At 40.1% G+C, this 18,790-nt stretch overlaps 1 protein-coding gene across 1 annotated transcript in view; it reads left to right on the forward strand.

The window, feature by feature from the left end:
- COL4A1 (collagen type IV alpha 1 chain) overlaps positions 1-18,790 on the forward strand; it is a 106,483-nt gene that overhangs the window by 9,510 nt on the left and 78,183 nt on the right. The window lies entirely within an intron of this gene.

Genomic DNA, 18,790 nt, shown 5'->3' on the forward strand with positions numbered 1-18,790 from the left:
TTTGTAATTTAGCGATCTGTTTCTTGTAATAATTATTTTCTGTGTTAGAAAGTGTGAAGTGCAGCATTCCTGTTCTTAGATTTATAGTATTAAATGGAAACTGCCAAGAAAGCATTTTTCAAATCTGAATAATGGTATGTTGAAGACAGAAGTATGATGTATCTTTATGGTTTACCAATGTCACATTCATCACTGGTGATGGCCAGCTCTACGTGCTTCTTTCTGACAGCCTAAAGTCAAGTGAGATGAGTGATGGAGTGGTTGTCTGCTCAGTCATCTAACTAGATTTGGTACTTCAAAATAGTATTTTTGAAGCTGCAGCATTTGATTGGTTGCTGGAATTATCTAGTGATCATTTTCTTAAGTGTAGAATTGGGTCTGTCGTGAGAAAGCCTGATCTATAGTGTCTTCAGACTGGTTATGTGCATGTATGCATTTGGAAAAGTGGAGAAGGGATGGTCTGTAAGCCAAGGCATTTTGCCCGTTGTGGCAAAATGCTGCAATAGCATCTAGGCAAAAGAGTATTTCACAAAGTATTGGCTCAGTGAGGCCAGTTGCCACCCTGAGATGTCCACCAGGTGTTCTGCATCCCCCAGGTGGCTGACATGTTTTCTTCTCACAGTGGCCAGGCTGGAAGCATCACCAGTTTCTCCTTTCCTGCTTCCTCCTGTGTGCAAAGCCTTGCAGGTGAAGCAGCACCATTTGCCTCATGATTGCCACAGGTAGGTGCATGTTGAAGCAGGAGCACGGCCCAGCTTTGTCACTACAGCAAAGAGGAGTTCCATTGGCTTGGCTGTTTGAGGATTATTTGGTCTCAGCAGATTTGCTGAGGGGAGAAAAAGAGACTGATCAGGTTGATTTTACTGCTCCCTTATAGCTGGTGTTACCTTGTTCTGTAGACTTAAATTCAAGGGTTCTGTCAGTAACAATTTTTTTTTTTTTTGCCTATGTTTATTTAGATATTGGAATTTAGTGTTGATTGGCTGATGGTCTCCTAAAAAATAAATCTATTAAAATATAGCAAGTGAAAATACATGCTGTGATCCAGTGTCAGGAAACCACTCAAGATCACTACATGTGTTGACAGCTGAGAAACTGGCTAGGTAGCAATGAAGATAAATTAGCTCTAAGCTGAGTAATCAAGGGATATTTTTATTTTTATGATAAAGACACATCAGTAAAGAGACATCTTATGAAATGTTATTGACAGTGTATGAGGGAACTGCTTTTCTGTAGTGTTCATTTTAATATTTCTCACTGCTAAGTGAACAATGGAAAGAAGAGGATATTTTAGGCCAGAGACACTTTTAAAGAAGTGGGAATAAGAATGGGAGGTTTACTGAAATCCATAAAGTTATGTGGCTGTGCCCAGTTGATGTGGTATTTCTTAAAGAACTATAAGCAGCTAATATAGATCACGTTGTGTAGAACTCCTGTGAAATGTGTAAATTGCACCTGTTTGGGGGAAGAAAAATCCTGAAATGTTTCAGAATTAAAGGTCACCTTACTTCTTCTGGTTTTATTTTTCCAGATCTTACTTAGGAATCCTAGAAAGGAAAATCTTTAGAAAAATTGAAATTTACGTTCTCTATTCTCAGAATAGGCCTCCCTATTCTCTCTACAGCTATAAATAGTATGAATAAACAACCTTATTTTGGAACCTGCAATATCTGCCAGGCAGATTTTGTTGTTTATAAGCTAATAATACTGGTACTTTGTCTTTCAACTTTTTTTTTTTTTTTGTAAATTTTATACGTATACCATTGATGCATAACGGCAGAATTCTCTCTTCATAGAACCCCTTCACTATTTGATTTAACAGTCAATTGTATTTTATACTTACTTTTCTGCAATCATATCTAGCAGTGCTATATTCTTCTTAAGATTGAGAGATGTGCTTACTTTAAGTATTCTTGTAAGCAAATATCTGTTGCAGACTTTTTTTTTAACACTCACACTTTTAGTTTGTACAGGGAAAGTGAGTTTTCCACTCAGTCTATCTCCAGTGCCTTTAAAACTTGTGGGAACTTTTCACATCTAAGTCAGGACCATAGATGTAGATAGATTAATGGAAGAATTTAAAGTTTCAGAGAATTTCTCTTGACAATAAACTCAGTCTAGGTAAAAATCAAAAACACCTTTTTATTCTTTGAGGCTAAATTAAGAACTTGCAAACTAGGTTCTGATTTTTCTAGTTTGTTCTGCAACCTCCTTATTAAACCTTTTAAGGTATGAAGCATTGCATCCTGTCCAAAGGGAGAATGTCTGATCAAGAAACAGATACATGATGTTGCTTGTGGACCATAATCCCCGTCTCTATAGATCTGTTACTTCTGTCTGAAGAATTCAGTCTGATCATTGCCTCCCAGTTATTTGCATACTGTCACACGCCCAATGCTCCTCCATCTACAAACCCATTTACCAGCAGGTCCAAATAATGCAGCCTGTCTCGAAGGATCTGCCCAAAGATGATGTTGTTTTGTTGCTGATGTGAGGAGTTTCTACAGCCACCATCCAGTATCAATACACACGTGACTGTCGAGAGAAGTCAATTCCCCTATTATGCCACAGTCTGGTCCTGCTTCCCTGTATCTCACTTTCCCAAAAGCGAAGTAGGAGTAACAGAACTTCCTGATATTCAAAATAGTATACAAGTCTGCTGTTGTAGGTTTTATATGAAGCCTGAAAATGTATAATAAAAATTAATTTTATCAAGTTTGATGATTAATTTTTCAGTATCACCACCTTCAGGAATAAAAGTCATATGCATACCCCAAAATGTTTCTGCTCACACCTATTTCTTACCATGTAACTGCGTTTTCTAGCACTTTGCTGCATTGGCCTTTGCTGTTCTCATTTTTAGGTGTTTCTACAGCAACTACAGAGACAAAAACTTCATTTTAAAGTCTAAATAAATGAATAGGAAAAAATACATGATCAAGGGGAATTTTATCAGAGAATTCAAGATACCATACTAGATTAGCTGTGGATTTCCAGCTGAAGATTTATTTTAGCTACTTCTTTGTGATCCTCTTTGAGAACAAATTTGTCCTAACTTAATTGTTGCTGCTTATGACACTAAAACAGAAGTCATTTTTCTTTTTCTTTTTTTTTTTCCTGTAAAATAGGGAAGTATTCACAGAATTATTTAGACGAGTGAAGGCGATAGATTTGAATTTGAATATGTAGTGGAAGAAAAAAGTAATTTAACAGTATAGCTTTAAACCTACGTGCCTTATGATATCTGCCAATTTGTCTGAAGAAGAAAAAGCACCTCTTCCCCTGGTTCTAATTGAGTGATCCAATTCTTTATGATTAATTTTACAGAGTTGGACAGGAAGGAATCTAGGCTGTTCTCAGCTGGACAGCAAACAGTAGAGCTATTATTTCTGTCCTAAAGCCCTGACCTTGTAGGGAAAAGTGATCCAACTGCTTCCAAAACAGGCACATCTGTATACTGCAGTATTTTGTCTCTCAGTGATGCTTGATGTACACATCAGCAGCTGACATGACGGGGTTTGTAGCACGGGATTGAGAATAATAGTACTGACTGCAGTGCACAGGAACCGTGATATATATGTAGAGTTACAGAATAAAAGGGTTGCAGCAATACAGGAGGTTCTGGCTGATGGCAAGTTGGATCTGAGCCAGTAGTGTGCCCTGGTAGTGGAAAGGACAGCTGTGCCCTGGGGTGCACTCAGCCCAGCACTGCCACCAGGGAAGGGAAGCAGTTGTCCTGCTCTGCTATCCACTGCGTGGCCTCATCTCCAGCACTGTTTGCAGGTTTGGACACAAAGCTATTAGAGAGCATCCAAAGGAGGGCTATGAAGATGGTGAAGAGTCAGTAGGGTAAGGTGTGTGAGGGGTGGCTGAGGCCCCTGATTGTGCTATGCACAGAGCAGAGGAGCTGAGGCCTGATGGCGGCTGCAGCTCTCCCAAGGGGCGGAGGGGCAGCGCTGAGCTCTGCTCTGTGTGACAGCGACAGGGCCCGAGGGAACGGCATGGAGCTGTCAGGGGAGGGGCAGCTGGGGGTTAGGGACCGTGCTGCACCACAGCGCGGTGGGCGCGGCCCCGAGTGCCCGAGTTCAAGAAGTATTTGGACAGCGCCGTCAGACACAGGGTTTGAATGCTGGGTGGTTCTGTGTGGAGCCAGGAGTTGGATTTGATGGTCCTTGTGGGTCTCTTTCAACTCAGTATATTCTGCGGTCTGTACCTTACCCCAAGTTTAGTAGCCCTTATGTATTTTTTTCTTTCCCAGGACCCCATCTTATTCAATGCACAGTACAGTTTGTTCTCATGAATGAGTGAAGATGCAAGGTTTGGGTGTGTCTTGCTGGTTTTTTTTTTTCTTTTTTCTTTTTTCTCCCTCTGTTCTTCAATTTTTGGCCTTGTTTCTTATTTAAAATCTGATAATCAAATCATCCTGTGAAGATGACATAACGATCTTCAGGTCTTAAGAGCTTCAGATTGCTTTTATCATAATTGTACCTAATATTTCCACAAAACTCACTGTGATTTCTAGAAAATTACCCTAGATTCTAAGAGGAGTGGTGGTGTGTAGGCGCAGTCACCTCTTTCACCCCATTCAGTGTATGTGAGCCACCGTGGTGCTTGAAACTCTTGCTTAGAGAATTCATAGTTAGCAGAAGGCGATCAAATCCTATTCTCCCGTGCACTACTCGACTGCCTTAAGCAAGAAACATCTTTGCAGTTCTGTGCTGTCAGGAGATACGATGTTGCTAGCTTGGATGGAGCAGGCTGATGTGGAGGACTTGGACTGCTCCAGAGCAGTTGTAAGTGAAGAAGTTCAGCCTGAGCAGAGAAAGCAATTGAACTTTTTGGATAGAGAGTAGCCCTCTGTTGAGAGGAGGGCTGACATGGAGTTTTCCTATAAGTCTGTGATTTTGATTTTTCTAACTTGCTTTACCTTGGAAGGAGATGGTTGTAAATCTAAATACTTTAAAAACAATGGAAAGAGCAAAGAGAATTTAATCAACAACAACAACAAAAATGTAATAATGATTCTATTTTGCCTATTTCAAGAAATTGAGTCCGTGAAATGTATTTCCACTGCAGAGATTTGTGGTGAGAGGTGTTGTTTCCCTGCTACTCTGTTATCCAACCATTTTCTCTAGGGGGAAGAAGGTGTGGTATTTAAAATCCTCTCTTAAAGGCTTCCTAGTTGCTCACTTCAAGCAGTGGTGAAATGAAAATTTCTTTTGCCATATCTCAACCATGCCATTATTTTGCTACACTGAGGAATCTACACCCAAATTTAGATGATTCTTCCCAGTTTCCCAGCCCACCTTCTTTTCTTTGGTTGTATTGATTATTTTCCTTTTAAATTATCTGTCTGTCAGATTTAGTCTTCCCCTCCCTATTCATGTGAAGCCAGTGGACCTTACATACATTGCTAGTACTACTAGTTTTGCTGTAGTAAGAAAAGTGTGTGCAGCAAACTACAGGTTTTGTTGTTAGCACTGTAAGTACAAAAGTATTTTGCCATTTAACTGCTGATGAACAAGCAGTTCCCAGTTTACGAGCTGCTTAATCTGTTTGATGTATCCATTCCAACATCAGTGCTTTGTGCTCCTCTTTTGGTGTTCCTGTCTTTCTGTTGAACTATTGCCAGACACAGCTTGTATGTCTGAAAACATGGAAAGAATTGGTGGAATAATTGTGTTTCTTTTTCCCTGGAAATTGTTCAATCAGTCTTTGCTTCAACAGGCTTCTGTGTTGTTTTTATAGCTGTCCTGTCTGGTGTTTACCATTGCCATGAGGGAAGGGAAAGGTCAGATGCTGCAAGACCTTTTTGTGAACCTGCTTTGCATCTCATGAATATGAAGTTTTCAAACTAGCTAAAAGCTAGTTTGGAAGTTTTGGAAGCAACTGGAAAATGATAAGATCTGTGAATTCAGATGAAGTAATGGTAGAATTGTAACACTTATTTTTAGGCTTTATGTAGGCAGACAGGTTTTTCTAACCTGTTTTGAATTAGCTTTGGTAATATAAACTTATGCATTACCACTTACATGTAAAACTTAAAGTTCTCCTAAGTACGTTTCTAATTATGAGGGTTGCGCTAAAAGAAATGCCTCCTATTTTATTATGTTGGCACACAAATTCAGAGGTGGATGCTGGTGATATGGCAGTAGAGATTGAACCTTCTGACTAGTGTTCTGTACTGTTTTGTTGCCATGTGACAGATGACAGCAGAGGGACACAGTGGTTTCTGACACAATGGTGTCTGTCATTGGTGGTGCATGTCAGCAGTGGTGACATTGGCATGAATGACAAGTCATCTTCTGGATGGTCATATACAGATGTCACACCATGAAATGAGGAGTGTCTTGATCAGCTCATCCATGCAAATTATCAGATCACTACCAGAGAACTGTGTATGGAACTGAAAATCAGTTTAATTAATTAACCTCTAATTAACCAATTTGAGGCTGAAGGTGACAGTTTCTTGGGTTGCATCATTACCAGTGATGAGATGTCAGGTCACCACTAAGAGCCAGAGTAAAAATGGCAGTCCATGGAGTGGCAACATGTGAACTCCCCTTCAAAGATAAAGTTCAAGATGTAGCCTGTAACAGGTAAAGTACTGCACACTGTCTTTTAGGATAGGAAAGGGTGATCCTTCTGGATTTCCTGGAATCCAGATAAACCATCAACTCTCTGACCAGTACATCTTGACATTGACTCATCCGAAGGCTCAAACTCCCAGAGTCAGTCCAGAGTAGGAGACAACCTTTCTCTTGCAACATGCTAATGCCAGACCCCATACCAGTTTGAAGACCATGGGACGCACTGCCAATCTTGGCTGGATTGTCCTACCACAGCCAACGTGTAGTCCAGATTTGGTGCCTTCTCACTCCCATCATTTCAGGCAGTTGAAAGATGGACCATATGGAAACATTTTGCTAGTAATGACACCATCATAGCATCTATGAAACAGTGGGTCATCTTTGCCCGTGCAGATTTTATGAGCATGACATGCAGGCTCTTGTTCACAGCCAGTGAAAATGCAGAGTTAATGGTGGTGACTATTGGCTAATGAATGTTTTGTAGCTGAGAATTTCCTCTATTAAATGTTGTTATCATACTCTTTGTATCAGGAATTACTTTTAGAGAGACCTACGTAGTATTGATTGTCATTTCCATGGAAATAAATGGAAGGCATTACTTTCAGAGTTATCTGCATAGATAATATCTCTCAGAAGATCGGCATTGATATCATGAGAAGTTGTGTTCTTTTAAACATGGTGCTAGTAACTTCCTGGGGTTTAATGAGTTTTATGTTAGGTCTTGAACACTGGTTGGACTTAAAGCTATGTTAAGACTATGAAATGAAGAAGGAATCCAAAAGAAGTCCTGCAGTCAAAAGTTCATACTGCACTGGAGTTTTGTGTTCATATTTTGCTAAATCTGATCAGTAAATATTGATGAATAATAGAAAATGGGCATCACAGCATGTGCAGACAGTGTAGTAAAATTGGTGGAAAAAAATGAGGAGTGATGGGGGTGGTAGCTTTGACTACTACTTGTGTTTGAATAAGGACTGTTTTCTTGTAATTCATAGTGAACAAATATTAGAATTGCATCACATGTCTTTTAAATGTTTATGGGTGTCACAATGCATAAAACTGCAAGGAAAGAAGTTTTGCTTTTTGCACAGCAAGATTTAAGGTTCTCACTGTTGGCATTTCATTGGTTTAAGGACTTTCTTTTAAAGAGTTTTGCTTTTAATATAAATGAATAATTGTTTTAGAATTTCAAAGGAATAATAATGACATTGTGTTGCATGCGAGATAGTTCGGAATTTAGGAATGCGACTTTTATTTTAAGGTTGCATGGGATCTCCCAAAGGCATTTCACTTTTGACCTTTAGATGAAATAAATGGATGTTCACTTTCTGTAGAATGGACAGAGCCTGCTGGTGCAGTGTAAAGGCATTTCTTATTTAGCACAAAGTCAAGCTTTATGTGGAGAATTAGATATACAGATTAAGCAACAGTACTAAAATGAATAATGCCAATATAATGCCAATCTTGTTCTCACTCTAAATAAGTCTACATCCTTGGACTCAAGCTGCTGTTGCAGATCTGTGTTATTAGCTCTTTAAGCCTGTAGCTTCTGTGCTTCTAATTTTTCTGTTCATAATTTCCCGGCAGTAGAGATGCCTGTGTGTGTATGTATGTGTTAAGGGCTGGGCTTTATTTCTTCAGAAGTCTGGGGTGCCTGCCATGTGCGTCAGCACACACTTCTGTTAGCAGGTCTATCTCATTTTCACAGTAGAGTGGTTTTAGTCGCAATTAATAGGAAATAGATGCCAAGATTCTGACTTCTGTATTACATACACCTCAATCTGTGTCTTCCTAGTACTATGGAATTTACAACATATGAATGCTTCCAGCTGTTTTTCATGAAGCTGTGTGTGCTTTTGTAAGGCTTTCAAGTAAAGTCCCTGTGCTATAGATGGATTCTCTGTTGTATTAGAGAAGGCCGAGTGAAAAACCACTAACCTCTGAAGCAGAGGATGGGGAGATTCACTGCAGTGCTCTGTGATTCATGTGGCAGCACATCCCTGGCTGTCAATGAGCCCGTTTTAAGTGCGGCCAGAGAAGGTTGTGGACTTGCTGTGGGGTTGTCTGGCTTCCCAGCTGTAATTCTACTCTGAAGAGGTGGTGAAGGTTGCTTTCAGGGGCTGAGCCCCAGACTGCGCAGCAGTCCCTGGTCAGAGCCTGTTTCTCAGGAGAAGGCTGTAAGCCCACTAGCACTACCTGGGGTTTGTGGCTTCATCCTGGCCCGTTAGGTTGTGTTCAAGCAGTGTGTACTGCGAGGAGAAAGCACCGACCTTGTTTCCAGTTATGTACTGTTCATACAAAGTATGTCAAAGAGCATTAGAGTGTCAGTACAATTTTCAGGCAGTTGGTTTAAGTGTAACAAAACTCCCCAGCCCTCTTCCTCTCCATCACTTCCTTCCACTGGACCCACATGGCTAGGGGAAAAAGTCAAGAAAAAATAGAGAAAACTTCAATCACTGTCTTCTAAATGGTGATTTCAAATCACAGGTGGGATGGGACAGAACATGGCACCTGCATACAGAAACAGCTACCAATAGATTCCAGTATTTAAATGGAGCATTACTCTGATAAAGTCTTATAAACTCAGGTCCAAGCTGAATCTTGCATAGGCTTCCTCACATGGAGAAGCAGTATGTTTGGTCCTGCCAGGAATTTGACAGAAGCCAGGTCTTTTGAAGAACAGCTGTTTCAAAATCTCTGAGAAGACTGAGCCCTAAGTGGGCTGAGTTATGTGCAAATGAGTGCTTTGCTTCGCTGGACCTCCTCACCTCTGTAGCTTGAGCCCCTCTTTGTACTGAGATGAAAGGACTACAGAGAAAGTTAAAACTTAGAGGATGCACTAGTGCCTGCAGAGTTGCTTTTGTAGGTGAGAGATGGCTCCAGCTGATGGGAAGAGAAAATAAGCTGCCTTTGTGCAGCCCTGGGTCTTTGCTGCTTTCCATTGACTGTGTTGTAGATGCACTCAGTGCAGGGGGCTGTCTGTACTGCTTGCTCACAGCCACTCAGCTCCACTGTTGTGGATGTAAAGGATTCTTAGCAATCTGTCTGTCATTGATGGTATCAGATGTAGAAGCAAGGGTGGAGAGGGGCACGTCCTTTCCTCAGCTCCTCCTTAGCACTGGAAGCGAGAGATGAGGATCACCCAGCATGGCAGCTGTGTCTGCTCAGCAAGCCTGGCTGGGCCCTGCTTCCGTTCTTCCCTGGTAAGGACGCAGAAAGAGGTCTTTGTCCTGTTTATTTGTCCTGTGGGCTTGTACTAGCGTGCATGTTTCTGTCTGATGTCCAGAACGTTTTGATTTTGAAAAGCTGTGGGGATACTTCTGTGCAATTTTTCAGTCTGCATATGGGAAAGTGGAAGATGGGATATGCATATGTAAGCAACAAAATTCTCACCAACCTTTTTTGAAATATAAGCACATCAATTTGGGGAATATTCTTAACTGTGCTAGAAAATCCAGGTGGAAACTTGCAGAAAACAGCAGTTAGAGCTTCCTGTTCCCTGCATGGTGGGGGGAGCCAGGGGAACAAACCATGACCTCCCAGAGGTGATGGTGTGAATCAGATGCACCCAAAGCACTATTTCCTGTTTGATAGAGGTGGTGAGTTCAGCAACTGCCCTCTGTTTTGGCTGCAGAGAAAACATTCCCAAGCTCTTCTGAGAATTTAACCCATTGTCCAATTACAGCTGTGAAAAATACAAAAAGCTCAGAGTCCATAAAAGGAGATAATTTGAAGTCAATAGAGGCAGTGCTATGTAGCACATAAATGGAATGCGGGCGGTCGTGTGTTTTACCCTTGTATTCTGCTCTATTAAATTACTCTAATTTGCCAGTTTAATTCCTGTCTGTGCTAAACAAAACTTCACATGACATAACAGAAAAGAGCTTGTGTGTCTGCCTTGTTGCCTTGGCTCTCTCATAATAATGCAGCTTTCTGCAAGCCGGATGACAGCAGGATGAGCCTCAGCATGGGCTGAAATGTGGCATATTGAATAGCTCAAACTCAAGGACTGAATGAAGGGTTGCCAAAATGCCAGCCCTTTCTTTCTGCTTATGCTCCCTGATACATATTAACCTAAATTGGTTAAATATACAACTTGATTTATGAAGCACAAAATTGCTTCAACAATGGAAAGCTACCAAATTCTGTAGATATAGGATATTTCATCACCCCGCTTTTGTTTTTCCTGTTAATAAGTTAGGATGTTAGTTACTGAACTTAATACAGAATGCAATAAATGAAACTGTCCATCTGGGTATGTCTGATGAGGCGGTAACATCAAAATCAGGTGGGTCATGATTATCCCTAATGTTCAAGGCTGGTGAACTCTACAGGAGAAAACTGCTCATGTGAAAAACTATATCTTAAAAATTCGAAAGAGGGACTAGAGAGAAAGCAGCTGTGCACAGGTGGCTGGAGGCTGTGACATTAGGGCTCCCAAATGAGTCTGGAAACCCTAGGTGCTCTCCTCCCTCCCCTTTATTGCTTAGCATTAAGCAAGTGGAAGGCAGCATGGTCCCTGTCTGCTTATTGATAAACACATTTCTGTTCAGATGGCTGCCATATTTCTACATCAAAAATGAGCAGTAGGGAACAGAAGTAGGCTTCTGATGTGCTGTGTTGTACCCCCAGAGAGCAGCCTATTGCTGGTGTGGGGAAGGAGGTGACAACTGGGAGACAGAAGAAGGAGTGAAGGTGACAGCAATACAGCATAGTGTATTATGTCTTTTAAAATATAGTATTTCCAGCCTTGTGCTGGTCCAGTGTGACTAATGCTTGGAAGACTGTCAGATGCCATCACTGATCTGTTAACTGAAGATGGCTTTTGCCTTAATCTCCTATATTGCAACATGTTTGAGATGTGCGTCATTAAGTGTTTACTGTTGAAGATTACTGATGTTCTTCCAGGCTGCCTGGTGTATGCTCAGCTCTGTAGACATAGGCACAATTGTTCCACTGTGAATTCTAGAAACATGTATTCAGGAATATATATCTTCCATTGTCCACAAATGCAGCTGCTAGCAAAAACTTGGTGCTATCTCTTACTGGAGGGAAAAAGTAAAGAACGTGCTGTATCCATTTGTGAGTCATGGTTCATTTATTTTCAGTGAGAAATTTTAAATGTTGTATTGCATGACCTTTGTCGTCTTTGTGTACAGTGGAAAAAATATACCAAGCCAGGAATATCAGTGCAGATCTTCTCAAGAACCAAAAACAGGCAAATATGTTTCCACTAGACCCTTTTTTTTTTTTTTTTTTTTTTTTACCAAATGGATCTTTACTGTGGAACAAATGATGGTGACTGCCTGAGAATTCACAAGCTAAGTGAGCTTTGAGATCATACCGCCTCCTCGACAAACCAGTGTTCTTGATTTCACATCAAAGGAATGGGGCTTTCTTTGGCTGGCAAACTAAGGTTGAAGCAAACATGTCCAGCTTGTGTTTTAAACTGAAAGCATTGTTCATTTTATGCATTCATTGTATGTTAGTATGTATATGTATGAATTGTGAGTGGTGGTTTTAGCTATGCCCTGGTTTGGCGAGTTACTAAAACAGGGTGAAAGTAAAGAAAAATCAAAAAAACTCCAAACCTAGGCCTGCAGTGCTGCTAGACCATCTGTGATAAGGTGCATCTTCCAGTTTCTTCCACCTTGTGGTTCAAGTAGTTTTACTACCCAGTGAATTGTGTAATGCAACAAGCATTTGTCACCCACCTTATTCCCCCCAGAATCTCAGAGTCTTCTTTGAGAGTTAATGTTTGGCTTGGTGCTAACCTCACAGCTTATTGAGGCTTGCTCTGTGGAACCAAACAGATGGAATACACGTCTTTTGAATGAGAGTGGTAGTGGGACTGCTGTCCAGTATTTTTTCTGGGGGTGGTAGAAAAATCAGAATGGACAGACAATAAAATGCTCTTTCAATGCCATTTGATTTGTGAAGCTTCATAATGCTGTTTTTGTTCAGTGCGTAATACACAAATCAGTCTTCTTGTGTTAGAGTTTTGGGTTTTGTTTAACTTATTATCCTGTTTATTAATATACAGTCTATAAAAATGAGTCCTGATGTAAAAATACAGCAATTATATGGTGTAGCATTTGTCACAATAAAATGGGAAATTCAGAGCGATTTTTTTAATCCAGAAAAGGATTAAGCATCAAGGAAGTATTTAAGGGCATTGTTCTCATAGATCTGTCTTTCACCTCTAGGGAGGAACTGGTAGAGATGCTAAAAATGGTGATGAGTTTTGAATTATGATAAATGATGATTGCAAATTGCAGTTTTCATAATCTCCTGGAAGGGAAGAAGTAGAAAATAATTGAAAGAATGAAGTTAGAGAAGATTCTCTTCGATAGACCTGGGGATGCTTATGTAGCATTATGCTCTACGCAAAATTAAACAATCAAGGAAAATGTGTGATGCCTTTGAGAAAGAGAATAAACTATTCAACCACAATGGAAAAGAGAACAGAGAGCATAATAGGACATCAAATATAAGCATTATTGAAGAGATTGAATGAGTTGAAGTAGTTCTTAGACAATGTCAGAAGGGCAAATGATTAAGGATTGTTGTTAGTGAGTAGCGTGGGCATGTAGGGCAGGCTTAGTAGGGTCAGAATGGGATAAGATGCACAGGGGGCATTACTGGAGCAATGATTCCAATGTGCTTGCAAGCAGTAAGAAAAAAAAACACAGGCAGGAAGTAGCCTGTTAGTGACTGGAGATCAAAACCTCCTGGTGAATGAGGCATATATGTTCAGGTGGTTAACCCATCACCAGGAATCTGAGCCATCCTAGGAAAGGTGCAGGCTGGAAGCTACTTAAATTAAACGGATATTTTAAAATTAGTCGACCCTCATGACTCATGCTCATAGACTCAGAGTCTATATTTTTAAGCTGCACTGCCATTAGATGAAGCTGTCTTGCTGACTCCTGCCCCTGCCCAGCCCCAAGAGCTTACACCCACTCTTGAACTCTGCCCATTCCTCTGCTATCATGGGAATTCATCCAGTTACATGGTAGGGCAGGGGTCGGCTCAGTAATTGTGATGTTTTAAAAGTCCTTTGCTGTGTTGGTTTATAGAAAATGAGCTTCACCAGTTTGCAGTCTGCAATCTGCTGCTGAGGCTGGTATGAGAGGAGAAGTGGGATGTCTGTCTGCTTTCGGTGGCTGTGCTGACATCAAGGGTTGGTATACCTACAGCATCGCCTCATGGACTGAGGGCTGGACTTAGAGCTTTTAAGAAGGACTGAGGTGTAGTTTTCTCTGAGACGAAAGAGAAAAGGCACAAGTTTTGATGTATGCCAAAAGTTATTGAGATATTTTAAGAAGAAATTTGCTCTGTTGCGTAGGTAAGAGAAGGAATCTAATTACTAGGAGGACTCAGATTGGCCATTAAAGTGTTCAGATAAGGACTGAGAAACAGCTATAGTTGATCCTTCCTTGTGACAGCAGCCTTAGGAGCTTCATGGGTTTTCTTTTCAGGTATTATTTTCAGTTTTTTGTTTAGCTTACAGAGGAAACGTGATGCTTAACTGCTAAAGCACAGCAGCAGAAATTCTACGTGTAGACACATGATATCCTCAGAGAAGCTTTATTTGGCTTCAGAGGAAGTGAAGGACTGCTAGGCACAATGTCTTGTCCTATAGTTGTCTCAAACATTGGCAATCAAACTCAGTTACAGTATCAGTGAGCACTTGGAAAACAAATCAAGTCTATTCAGATGTTATAATCATACGTTTTTTGCTTCCCATCTCTCCCTCTGTAGGATGCAAGAGGGATGTTCTTTTCTAAAATTCCTTTTTAGTCTTTCCTTCTCTCTCTCTGTCTTTCTGTCTTTCTTGACAGCTTTGGGAGATGGTTTTAAGTGGATTGCGCCTTCACATTCAAGAAACAATTTTCTGTCACTTCAGATCCTGTTTAATTTCATCTGATCTTGTTTTGGAGTAATGATGGTCAGGGAAATAGAACAACGGCTTTGTTTGTGCATACCTCAAACTGAGTGAAATATACATGTGCAGAAGGTTTAGAGGATCCTTAGCTCTCATTTTAGGGTTGTGGACCAGATGTAGGGCCCAGCTGCCTGTTCCTCCTGACCCTTAGTTTACATTTAAAAAAAAAAATCTCATGAAAGAAAAGCACACACAAACGCACACACATAATACTAATTAAGAGAACCATTAGCAAGGATTTTCTTTCATCAGGGAATCTGGAAGTTTTCAAAAAGGGCTTCACAGAAAGACCTTATCTCTGTGATGCTATTCTTTTTTGGAAGCTAATTTTGCCATTCTCCCAGTTTCTCCATATTGCCCAAAATTGAGTTAATAATCACTTTTGAGAGTTCATGTGCATGGGAGTTAGAAGGAAGTTGTTAAAGATTTTAGTGAGTTCCACTGAGCTGCATGAGCACCTGCTCTAGAATAGAGAGGAGCTGGACAGCCCTTGAGAGATATGTGGGGTTTCTGTGTTTCTTAGGGAAAAAGATGTGCAGTTATGCAGTGTTAAAATGCTGGTCAGTGTGTAAGAAAACACCAGTGTCTTCTTTTAAAGGGGCCTTTCTTCACTCCTCTTTGTTTGCCCTCCCACTGCTTCACCGTGCAGCTCTTTTTATTATTATTATTTATACATAAAACATATGTATTGGAGCAGTTAGTGAAGAGGACAGAGCCAATATATTGTTCTCTTAATTTACTTAGCATATGACCTTGCATGTATCCGTTAATCTTACATTAAATTGCATGAGCCATGGATATTTCGGGGCATTTTATAAGCAATGTATTTTTATAAAGATAATGCTTCCACTAGTGGGAAAAGGAAGGCCTTATTGTTACAGCGACATGGCTTTGTAATTTGAGATGATTTATTTCTATTCAGAGCCTAGGCTTTATGTGTCTAATTAGAATAGTTAAAAAAACAGATCTTTGATACTCTAAGCTGCAGAGAAACACAGTTTAGAAGAGGAGTGCAAACAGTTATGTAATTTTTAGTGTTTTCCCTTGTTATTAAGAAGCAAAAAAAAATGGAATGTGATCTGGTCTTCCTCCTTACTTATGATTTACAAAAATCTGAGGTGCTGATTCAAGGAAGTACATCAACCTGAAAAGGGTTTTGGATAGCAAAAAAGTCAACAACTGAGGGTTGGGGTTGAGCGGTAGCCCCGTGCGTGTCCACACAGCCAGACTAGAAGGTCCTGGGATGAGGAGAGAGACTTCCCTACAGTACGCCCTTGCCTTATGGCCCACTGCCTTGCTTCAGCCTTAATTAAGGTAATGTGTCAGTTGTGATGGCCTTTTCAGTCCATCCCCTTATCTGGCCCTTTTTCATGGAAAAAAATCTGTTTCCCTCTAGCTTTGTGCATCTTGCACCCTCCTGGTCTCCCAGCATAGGAAACCTACCCAGTTTCCTGATTGCTGCCAGTTGTCAACCTCTGAAGCCACCTGTATGAATATTCCCACTCCATTTTGCTTTCCCCCAGCCAAAATAGTTCCTGGCACCTGGTCCTGCATCCTCAAATCCCGAACCAGAGCACTGGCTGATATTCCTGGAGGAGTTAAAATCCCAAAGCAAAACAGGAATCAACACCTGCAACTCACAGCTTCTCTGAATGCTAAGTGCAATCACTTATGACTTACAATCATGTGGGAAGTGAGGTTTATTGCCTGGGCATTGCCCACCTTCCTTCTGTGTTAACTCTCACCTTTGTCACATGAAACATCCCTCTGCAGCACATTCGCTATCTATTTTTCTAATTTGGATTTCTAATTACTGTTATTCCTTCAATAATGAAATACAAACGTGCCATGGTTTGGATGAATGATGTTCTTGTGTGGCATAACCTGGTGATGACCTCAGTGTTAACAGAAGCTGTTTCTCTTGCAGCACTCATGGGAGTCAAATCATAAAGCTTCGTAGGGAAATGGTGACTGACCATGCTTAAGAAAATTTCACAGTGTCATTTAAACCAATAGTTAGTACTGTGTCAGAGTTTACAACATTTCCTGTTTCCAGGGCTTTGTAATTGTAATCTAATCTCTTCTGGTTTGGAGGGGAGATTAAATCATAGCCAGGGCATGAGTTTTGAAAACTGAAACTACGTGAAAAGTCAGCTGGTTTTGCTTGAAAGTGAAAACATAATATGAAGTAGAATAGGCTTCTAATTTGGGGTGAAAATATACTGACAAATACTGCATTATTCAGTGCAGTCATTTAAAAGCATTTGTTCAGCACACACATCTCAAAAGTGCTCTTTGCTTTTAGATAAGGACAAAGACTGTAGACAATCAATTTCTGTAGTAACCCACTTATGTATTCCACTTCTCTAATACAATAATACTGCTTTTTACGTCACAGAAATACCATTAAAGAATTCTTATATTAGTGCATGGCCTGCATTTATTTTTTTATACCCGTTTCATTATGATATTTGCACTTCTAGGTGTTAATATAAACAAAATAAGATATTTGATACCCAAACATCTAACAGCCACAATTTATTTAGAATAAACAGATAACATTTACAAATAAGTACGGTAATTCTTTATTAAAATAGCATGTGACTCTCCTTAAGTATGCATGAAGCTGCTCTTCTAACTTGTCCTTAGATACCTCATCATATTCCTACCCAAGGTTGCCTTTCCTATACTTGATAGGTGTTGGAAATCAGTTTACTACATCTTGAAGTGTAAAAGTGTCTGATCTTGAAGAAGAAAATAGGTTTAAAATCCTGCTCTTGCAAAAGCTAGGCCGGGAAGAGTTTTGTAGCCAGTCTCAGGGGCTCCTTCTGCTCTATCTTCCCTCTCAAGGTGAGTCTCTAGCTGTGCAGGTGTTTAATGCTAATAGGGCATACTGACAGAGAAAAATGAATTTTAATCTATGTGCAGTGTACAAAGTGCAGAGCAGTTTCTGTACCTGCTTTCAGTGGGGTACTGCAGTAGGGTACTGCTTCCTCCGGTGGCTGAAACCATGCAAGGTTTCTACACAAGGATCTTCTCCACTTCCTCTGAAAGGTGATTTTTGAACCTGGAGCTTATCATACAACATCCTGCTGCAAGAACTCTGCTATCTGAAACCTTGAGCATGCAGCTAACTCACTGATTTATAGATCACATCTATTAGATGCATTTATGTGTTATATTGCAAATTGCTTTAAGAATGAGCAGTCTAAACAGTAGGCTCAGGAATTCCTTATGCATTTTCCTGAAGAATCATCATGTTGAGGTCAAAGAATCTAACCGGTGAATCTTTAGAGAAGAGCAGGTTAAACAATTGTCTGACAGCTTGGTTGCTCCTTAAACTTTCCACTGCCAACAGTACCTTTAGGTCAGCTGACTACTGCTGGTCTGTCTTCTGGTCAGAGGTAATCAAAAGCTTCCTGTGCTTTTGCACGTTTTTGTTAGAGCTTGTTTGAAGTTTGCTTGTGGTTCAAGTGTTTAAGAACTTTCAGAGCAGGCTGGACATATATTAGAAGTAGCAATGGAAATGGAAAAGACCAGAAGAACTTAAAAGGAGGGAAAAAGTATGTAAGTCAAGGTTCCTTCTGACTTGTTCATTAGAATGAACGCTTCCATGCAGTATTTGAAGTTAGTCACCATCGTTAAGGAGAATACATGTTTTTCTGGATAAGAATGAAATATTACAATACCTATAATTTTTTTGTGTGTGTGTTTCATTACTCCTCCACAATGACTTAAAAATTCTGGAAAAATACAGAAAGAACATTTAGAGGTTTCGCAACAATAAAATTCACATGCTTTCTTTTTTACAAAATGGTGACACATAGTCATCTAAAAGGAAGGAAGGATGTGAAAAATAAGACCAAAGGAAGAAGGCTGCTGTCTAATGAGTAAAACAGAATCTTGGTACTAATTCCCTAATGTTTCCATCTTCCTACAGATGCTATTTTTGTATAGAGTTTTTCCATGGGACGAAATGCTGATTACGTGATCTAAAATGTGATATGATTTACATTAGGCCTTGATTTGGGAAGTCCAGATAGTAAATGGCCATTTTGAAAAGATTATTTCAATGCTCTCTGTAGAGCTAAAAACAGAATTTTTTTGAACTTGACATTACTTTCTTTACCCAAGTTACTCTTAAATTTGACTGGTATTTTCAATATCCAAATCTGGATATCCACAACTGCACTGCAGTTTTCAGAGTAATGAAGATTTGTGCCTCCATATTTGTCAGTCAGAACCCCCACCA

Source organism: Cyrtonyx montezumae, unplaced genomic scaffold (genome assembly GCF_038088225.1).
Source record: "Cyrtonyx montezumae isolate F1298 unplaced genomic scaffold, pur_monq_1.0 scaffold_3, whole genome shotgun sequence".
Taxonomy (NCBI): domain Eukaryota; kingdom Metazoa; phylum Chordata; class Aves; order Galliformes; family Odontophoridae; genus Cyrtonyx; species Cyrtonyx montezumae.